This window comes from Ipomoea nil, unplaced genomic scaffold (assembly GCF_001879475.1).
Source record: "Ipomoea nil cultivar Tokyo-kokei standard unplaced genomic scaffold, Asagao_1.1 scaffold0103, whole genome shotgun sequence".
Classification (NCBI taxonomy): Eukaryota; Viridiplantae; Streptophyta; class Magnoliopsida; order Solanales; family Convolvulaceae; genus Ipomoea; species Ipomoea nil.
This window is the reverse complement of record NW_017616531.1, coordinates 248,191-256,750: the sequence shown is the minus strand read 5'-3', so window position 1 is coordinate 256,750 and position 8,560 is coordinate 248,191. Positions and strand designations below refer to the sequence as shown.

Genomic DNA, 8,560 nt, shown 5'->3' with positions numbered 1-8,560 from the left:
CCTATCTCAACAACATTATCGGAACCACGTCTGACAGAACAGACTGTCCCCACACGCTTAAGAATTACGTCACTGCTTTCCTCGACGGCTCGACCGCTTCACCTCGTCATTTTCCAGCCCGTCCTTCTTGTACCGCTTGCCGGCGATCATCTTCATGACTAAGTTCAGCGTTAGCTTTTCTAACCAGTGACTGGTGTTTATCTTCTTCTTTGGCCAGAGATTGGGTGGCGATGAAGGCGGAGTATTATTCTCGGATGTAGTTTTCGACATCAGACACTCTTCATCACCCTTTCTTACCTTAATAAATTAGAGAAATGAAATTACCTATTTGCCCTTAAATTTAACAGCTTATGGATGGAATGTTAACGGAGGACTAAATCGAGTAAGATTTTAATAGTTGAGGACTTAATTAGGTAAGAATTATAGTCGAGGACCAAATCGATAGTTTCGCAATAGTCGGAGGACCAAATCGGTCATTAACTCTTATTATAAATACATGAACTCATTTTGAGTCATGAAAATAAAAGTGTGTCAAGAAACAGGTAAATACAAATACAAATATTTCATGAGTTATAGAATTGACACTTAAAGTCACATTTGAGCAACCAAATTGTAAAAACAAACACTTACTACATGAATCTTTAAATGTTAAATCACACATACCTAATGTGAAGTGGAAACTCCATATTTAGAGTAAGAGAGAAGTATTAATAAGATCTGTTGAAAAAATAAGGAAAAACAGTGTTTCTGAGTGTAATCAATAAACACTAAAGGTAAGATTTGAGCAAACAAATTTTGTTAATAAACCTTTACTGAATGAAAGTTTAGTAGTTGAATCACACATACCTAAAATGTAGTTGAAACACTATATTTAGATTTGGAGAAAAGCTCAAGAGGAGCGACAGAGGTGCCATCTAAGCACAAGGTGGACGATGAATTCTCTCTCTCTAGAATTCTCTCTAGGGTTTTTGCCTCTCCACTAGGATTTTCCTAGGGTTTTCGCCACGGACTGTGGCTCTTCTCTCCGGACGACGACCGGTTTGTGAGGGTGAACGGTTAGCGGGATCACGAACTACACGGCAACGACGAGCGAAGCGGCAGTGAATGAGGTGGAGGCACTGGGCGGATTGGGCGCTGCAGGAGGAGGAGGCTGCGGCCTTCACGCCGGAGGGAGAGGATATTGACGAGGGGGGCGGTGTTGAGACGTGGCGGATTGTCGGTCGGTTCTTAACGCAAAAGATGGTGAAGTTGGAATTCATGCGCCAGGTATTGGCATCTGTTTGGCAGCCGGTACGAGGGGTACAAGTTACAGAGATACAGAGGGGTTTGTTTTTGTTCGTGTTCTTTCATAAAACGGACATGGATTATGTTCTGAATGGTTGACCGTGGGCCTTTGAGAATAATGCGTTGATATGTCGTGAGGTTGTGGCAGGAGCAGTTCCGGGGGACGTACACCTTGATATGATAGATATGTGGGTACAATTGCATGACATGCCGAAGGGATATACGTCTCAATCGATTCTTGAGTAGGCGGGGAATTTTCTTGGCACCTTTGTCAAGCATGATGACTGGTTTGAAGGGGCACCTTGGCTTATGTTTCACCGGATCCGTGTCTCGATTCCGGTTGATAAGCCACTCCGAAGACGGATGAAGTTGATGAAGAGGGACAAAACAGCAGCTTGGGTAACTTTTCGCTATGAGCGGTTACATAAGTTTTGTTATTTTTGTGGTTTGATGCGGCATCTGCACATGTTTTGTATTCGAGCTAGGGATGCTGGAGTCCCTGTGGAGCGGTACCCGTATGGTCCGGATATGCGAGCTAGTGGATCCTGGAGCGCTCCTAGAGCAGTTGGGGAGAGCTGGCATGTACCGGTCGGTGGTGCACCGCGTGCAGTTGATGAGGGAGTGAAGGGGCCGAGTATGGCAGTGGAGGCGTCCGGGGGTTGTGGGGGACGTCCGGCCAGTGTATCGGAGGGGGATGCGGTTGTGGCTACGGCAAAGCGCCGTCGACAGGCTGCGGGTGATGACCCTATAGCAGAGGAGGATGGCGGTGATATTACTATGACAGATGGTTCAAAAAACTTGCCGATGGCGGGAGCTGGTACCCAGCTCCACCCGTCATCACGAGTACGCTAAGTTGGAACTGTCGTGACTTAGGTAATCCACGCACAGTTCAACAAATTGTGGACCTGGCGTCCCGTAAGAAGCCCGAATTTGTATTTTTGATGGAAACCATGGTGGGACGGGAACATGCAGAACGAATCCATGTCACACTTGGTTACGATGGTCTGTTTTATGTGGATAATACTGGTCAGAGTGGTGGTTTAGCTCTTTTCTGGAGGAAGAATAACACGGTAAGTTTGTTGAGTTATTCTAAAAATCACATTGATGTGAAAGTAACTATATCTGATAAGATATGGCGCATGACGTGTTTTTATGGCTTTCTGCAACGACATAGGTGGAGGGAGTCATGGGAATTGTTGAAAACGTTGCATGATAGATCCTCTCTGCCATGGGTGGTGATAGGAGACTTTAATGATCTTTTGTATCAGCATGAGAAGAGAGGGGGAAACATGCATCCTAGTAGTCTTTTACGCGGCTTTGGAGAGACTATAGATGACTGTGGTCTGGTGCAGATGCCCATTAGAGGCTACCAATTCACATGGGAGAAGAGTAAGGGGTCACCAAATTGGATAGAGGAAAGATTGGATAAGGTCTTGGCAACGACAGATTGGGGTGGTATGAATCAGAACGCATGGGTAGAGAATATACGAACTCGTGGTTCGGATCACACGGCTCTCTACCTTAACATTAATGCGATCAGGAGGGGAAGGGGACTAAGGGGTTTCAGATTTGAGATGGCCTGGCTCCTAGATGAGGGGTGTAAGGATGTGGTAATGACTGCGTGGCAGGAGGGGAGGTCTGAGGGGTTGCTGAATTGTCAGCAATATTGTGGAGGGAAGTTGATGCGGTGGGGAAGGGATCATTTTCATAAATTTGGAGACTGCATTAGGCAGCTGCGGCAGATGATGGAGAATATTAAACACCGAAGGGATCCGGCTGGCTTAGCTGAATTCCAACAAATAAATAATCAACTAAATCAATTGGAGGCCCAGGAAGATGTTTTTTGGAAGTAGCGAGCCAAGCAGCACTGGCTCCGGGGCGCAGATGCTAATACAAATTTCTATCACATGTATGCCTTTGCTCGTAAGAAAAAGAATTATATTGCTAGTATAAAAAATAATGCTGGGGTGTGGGTGGAAGGGAATGATATGCATTCGGTCATCTTGGATTATTTTAGGAGTATTTTTGCTTCTAATATGGCCAGTTGTTCTGACTAGGGCTGGGCACTTCGGGTTTCGGTTCGGTTTTTTTCGGTTTTAAAAAAATTAAACCATTCGGTTTAAAATAGAGTTCGGTTTTGGTTTCGGTTTCGGTTTGAAAAGTTCGGTTTTGGTTCGATTTTGGTGAAAGTCTACTATTTGGACGTTTCTTTTTTTGCCTGACCGATTGTTCAGTTGGCTCACTTGAAGTGTTTTGTTGATGACTAGATGAAAAATCATTCATCTATAGTTAATATTTGAAAAATAAAAATTACTAAAACACCAAATGTTGGGACTTACAACTTGGAGTTGAGATTTGAGGACTTGAGGAGATAAAATTATTAATTATTATAATATTTATATACATAGAAATTTAATTAAAATATAATCAACAATTAAAGTAATTATATAATGATTTTAATAAAATGATAATTAAAGAATAGGAAAAAGGTATCATAGTTAATTTTATATATATATATATATATATATATATATATATATGTGTGTGTGTGTGTGTGTGTGTGTGTGTGTGTGTGTGTGTGTGTGTGTGTGTGTGTGTGTGTGTGTGTGTGTGTGTGTGTGTGTGTGTGTGTGTGTGTGTGTGTGTGTGTGTGTGTGTGTGGTGTGTGTGTGTGTGTGTGTGTGTGTGTGTGTGTGTGTGTGTGTGTGTGTGTGTGTGTGTGTGTGTGTGTGTGTGATAACAATGATAGAATTATGAAACTTTTAGAATTAAATAGCAACGGTGTAATAACGGTATAATGATATTTAGTCTAACAAGAATGTAGTACGGATAATTTTATTCATTATATTTGAAGTGTGCAATATTTAATGAAAAATGTATACCCTTATTAGCATACAAATGTGCATATAGACATGAATGTGGGTATAGCTTAGTGGGTAAAGCTCTTAGTTTATAACCAAATGAGTAAGGGTTCATACCTCATTTTAAACATTTAATATAATAAATATCTATTAATGATTAATAAAAATAGAAAACCGATTGGTTTTTCGGTTCGGTTCGGGTTAAATCCGAACCGAACCGAACCGATCGGTTCTTCGGTTTGAAGCCGAACTGAACCGATTCGATTCAGTTCAGTTCGGATAAACCGAACCGAAATGCCCAGCCCTAGTTCTGACCCCTTATTTGATAATTTCCAACCCTGGGTCTCCCATGATCAGAATGTTATGTTGGAGCGTGATTTTGTAGTTGATGAGGTTAAAGAAGCCATTTTCTCTATGTTTCCTGATAAGGCTCCAGGCCCGGATGGAATGAATCCAGGGTTTTACCAGCATTTCTGGAGTATAGTGGGGTTGGATGTGTCGGAGTTTATAGTAAGATGTTTAAACACATGTGCTTTCCCAGATGGTTTGAATGACACTAATATTGTGTTGATCCCAAAAAAGGACACACCGAAAACGGTTGCGGATATGAGACTGATTGCTTTGAGTAATGTTATCTATAGAATAATGGCCAAGATGGTAGCTAATAGGATGAAACCACTAATGGGGGACCTTATCTCAGAGTCCCAGAGTGTGTTTATCCCAGGTAGGCTAATCACGGATAACATTCTTGTTGCAGCAGAAGTGGGGCACTATCTGAACAGAAAACAATGTGGTTTAGTCGGGTGGAGTGCGTTAAAGCTAGATATGTCAAAAACCTATGATAGGATGGAGTGGTCTTTTCTTGAAAAAATGTTGTCAGTCATGGGATTTAATGACAGGTGGATTCGACTAATTATGTTGTGTGTGAATACTGTTAGCTATACTGTTTTGGTGAATGGGGAAGTAGGGGGACGTGTAACGCCCACCCGTGGACTCAGGCAAGGGGATCCCCTGTCTCCCTATCTTTTTATTATTTGTGCAGAGGGACTTTCAATGTTGTTGCAGAGAGCACAGATAATAGGTTCAATACATGGTTGTAGAGTGGCTAGAGGAGCACCTCTGTGTCACATTTGTTTTTTGCAGATGACAGTCTGTTATTTTTTAATGCGAATATACAGGAGGCCAGTGTTATTAAGAAATGTCTCATAAGGTACGAGAAGTTATCTGGTCAGGTGGTGAATTATGATAAATCAAGTATTTGTTTTAGTCAGAATACCCAAGAAGATGACAGGTAACAGGTGGCGAACTGTTTACAGGTTGTACAGGCAGCCAATTTTGGGAAATATTTGGGTCTACCATCCTTTGTGGGTAGAAGGAAAAAAACTGTCTTTGCATATGTGGAAGACAAGATTAGACGGAGGATTGGTTCATGAAATAAGAAGTTGTTGTCAAAAACTGGTAAGGAGATTTTATTGAAAAGTGTGGCTTAATCTATGCCTACGTTTTCAATGAGTGTCTTTTTGCTGCCTGAGACAATTTGTTTATCTATTGAGCGGACCATGAATAAATTTTGGTGGAGGAATGGTACAGGCAAATGAATACATTGGAAGGCTTGGGATAAGTTATGTGTCCCAAAAAAGTACGGTGGATTGGGCTTTAAGGAGCTACGTGCATTTAATTTGGCTATGTTAGGGAAACAGGTGTGGCGTTTCTTAACTAAACCAAGCCGCAAGAATTTATAAAGCTAAATATTTCCCTACGACTAGTTTTTTGGATGCTACCATAGGAAATTGCCCGAGCTTCTATTGGAGGAGTATTATGGCGGCACATGGTTTGGTGTGTGCAGGAATACGACGAAGGATTGGCAATGGACAGACAACTCTGATTTGGGGACATCCCTGGCTACCAGATAACCCCAGTCCTTTAGTTCAAACGATTATGCCTGAGGAATTAAGGGAAGCAAGAGTAGCTGGTCTAATTGACCCACAAACTAAGACCTGGGATCCACATATTCTGTCTGATCTTTTTATTCCTGATGATGCAAATAGAATTACTATTATCCCTATTAGTCCAGATTATGAGGACTCATGGTATTGGATGGGAAACTCGAGAGGAGAATACACTGTTAAGACTGTCTATAGGCGAATAGTGGGGGATTATGCTGATAATCTGGGTGGTTTGATAAATGGGTTACAATGTGGAAATTAAAGATTCCGCCTAAATGGAAGACATTCCTGTGGAGAGCTATATGTGATATCCTACCCACCATGGAAAATTTGATTATAAAGAGGTAGAAGTGAGCCCTGCATGCCCAATGTATGATTTAGCACATGAAAGTGTTATGCATGCTCTAATATCTTGTGATTATTCTAGGAGGGTTTGGAATGTTTCACAATTACCTGTTACGAATATTGCGGTGCATTCTTTTCCCTTATGGCTTATGAGTATTTTCAACGCCTTGACAGAGGAGCAGGTATGAATGGTGGTGGGTGTGCTCTACCATATATGGCGAGCCCGCAATTCCGTCGTTTGGGACAAAGCACTGCCGTAACCTGGAAATACTTGGAGATGCACACGGATAGCCGCGGCTGCCTTCCGACAAGTTCACCAGCGGCAGCAGCCTACGCCGCCCTCAGCTCCCTCGCCTGTGTCGACGCCCCCCACACACACCAGGATGAAATGTTGGGTAGATGCTAGCTATAGGCAAATCATGGGAGATGCGACGTATGAGATTTTTTTACTAGGTCACGATGGCTCTTTTGTGGCGGCAAAAAGTGGCAAGTTGCTTGGTGCTTTTTCGCCTCTCATGGCAGAAGCGTTAGCTTGTAAGGAGGCTCTCTCATGGCTTAAGGAGCACAATACACTTGAAGTGGATCTGCTTACTGATCGCATGGAGCTACGAAACATCATACATTGAAGCTCAAGGACTACTTTATCCTATATTGGAATGATTGATGACCAGTGCAGGACACTTATATCGTCTTTTGATTATTGTTCTTTAAATTACATTACTAGAACTTTAAATTTAGCTGCTCATACTTTAACTTCGTTAGCTTTTGATCAGGACCAAGCTTTGTACTGGGACTCTGTCCCTCCTGATTCTATTTCTATGCTCATTTAATAAAATAAAATAAAAACAAAAAAAAAATAAAAAAGATTTGGAGAAAAGCATAGGGGTATTAATACTGGAGTACAAATTAGAGTTTCCAGAATATTTATAGATAATAAAATCACACATAGAAGAGTACAAATTAGTGTTTTAGCTACAGTTAACTTTTGAGTAAATAGGCTACTTATCTTTATCAGATAGTTATTGTCTCTCTAAAAGAAACTTTCAGACTTCATAATCTCTCTTGCACACAAACCTTGATCCTCTCCATGTGTTTTTTTACAGCCATATTACAAAACAATTACACCTAAAAATACACACATAAATTATATTTAGCTAAGAATCTATTTTTATACAAATTTCCAGACATTAAAATATAAATCTTGGGAAAATTAATAAATTTTTTAGGTCAGAATGTATTTACCTTTATCAGTTTTTTCTTAGATTTTTGGAGAGGACCATTTCTATTTCATGATTGCTCTGCATGTACACTGTCAAATCTTTGGAGTGGCTTTCAACTCTTATTTTCCTTCTTCAATCGCAGATGTACATAGACCCGTAGATAAAGAGTTAGGTTTTTTATTTAATTAATTAAGTAAAGAGTAATTGAAGCTTATCAGATGATGTAGACAACCTCTGTATAGCCATGGATGTTGAGTTTTCTCTTTCGAAGCAACTTAGGTCGAAGACGGTACGAAGGGCTGCAATAATTGGTTTAGCTAATTATTTTAGCTAAATAGTTGCGGATTGGAGTTAAATTTAGTGTGAGGGATTACGGAGTGAAGTGAACTTTTGGTTTTCTACGGCTTCGTCTCTATTTCTGTGTACGGAGTGATGTCGTCGGTTTGGCGAGGAAGACGACGACGGAAGGAGGAGAAATGGGGAAGAAAACTGGGTTGAACCGGGGGATTACGGAGTGAGGTGATCTTTTGATTTTATATGAATTCGTCTCCATTTCTGTAGAGTGTGGAAGGAGGGTTGGTTTGACGAAGAAGACTAAGGACAGATCAGCAGAAATGGGGAAGAAGACGAAGGGCAGATCGGCAAAAGTGGGGGAAGAAGACGAAGGGCAGATCGGCAAAAGTGGGGGAAGAAGACGAAGGGCAGATCGGCAGTCTCGGTTGAAGCGCAAAAATTTGGGTAAGATATTAATAATAATAATTATTACTAATTATTATTATTATTATTATTATTATTTGCACAAAGAAATTTTTAATAATTTCTAATTTTTTTGGGATTTTCAATGTCATATCATAATGTTATTATTGTTTTGTATATATGTAACAATCTTTTTAACTTTAGAAAC

General features: G+C 40.9%; 1 long non-coding RNA gene across 1 annotated transcript; it reads right to left on the bottom strand.

The window, feature by feature from the left end:
* Window positions 1-7,426: 7,426 nt before the first annotated feature.
* LOC109186162 lies at window positions 7,427-8,337 on the bottom strand. The gene is made up of 3 exons (XR_002055102.1): window positions 7,889-8,337; window positions 7,679-7,786; window positions 7,427-7,561 (listed from the first exon to the last, which is right to left on the bottom strand). It is a non-coding gene; the product is annotated as an uncharacterized LOC109186162 (long non-coding RNA).
* Window positions 8,338-8,560: the final 223 nt, after the last annotated feature.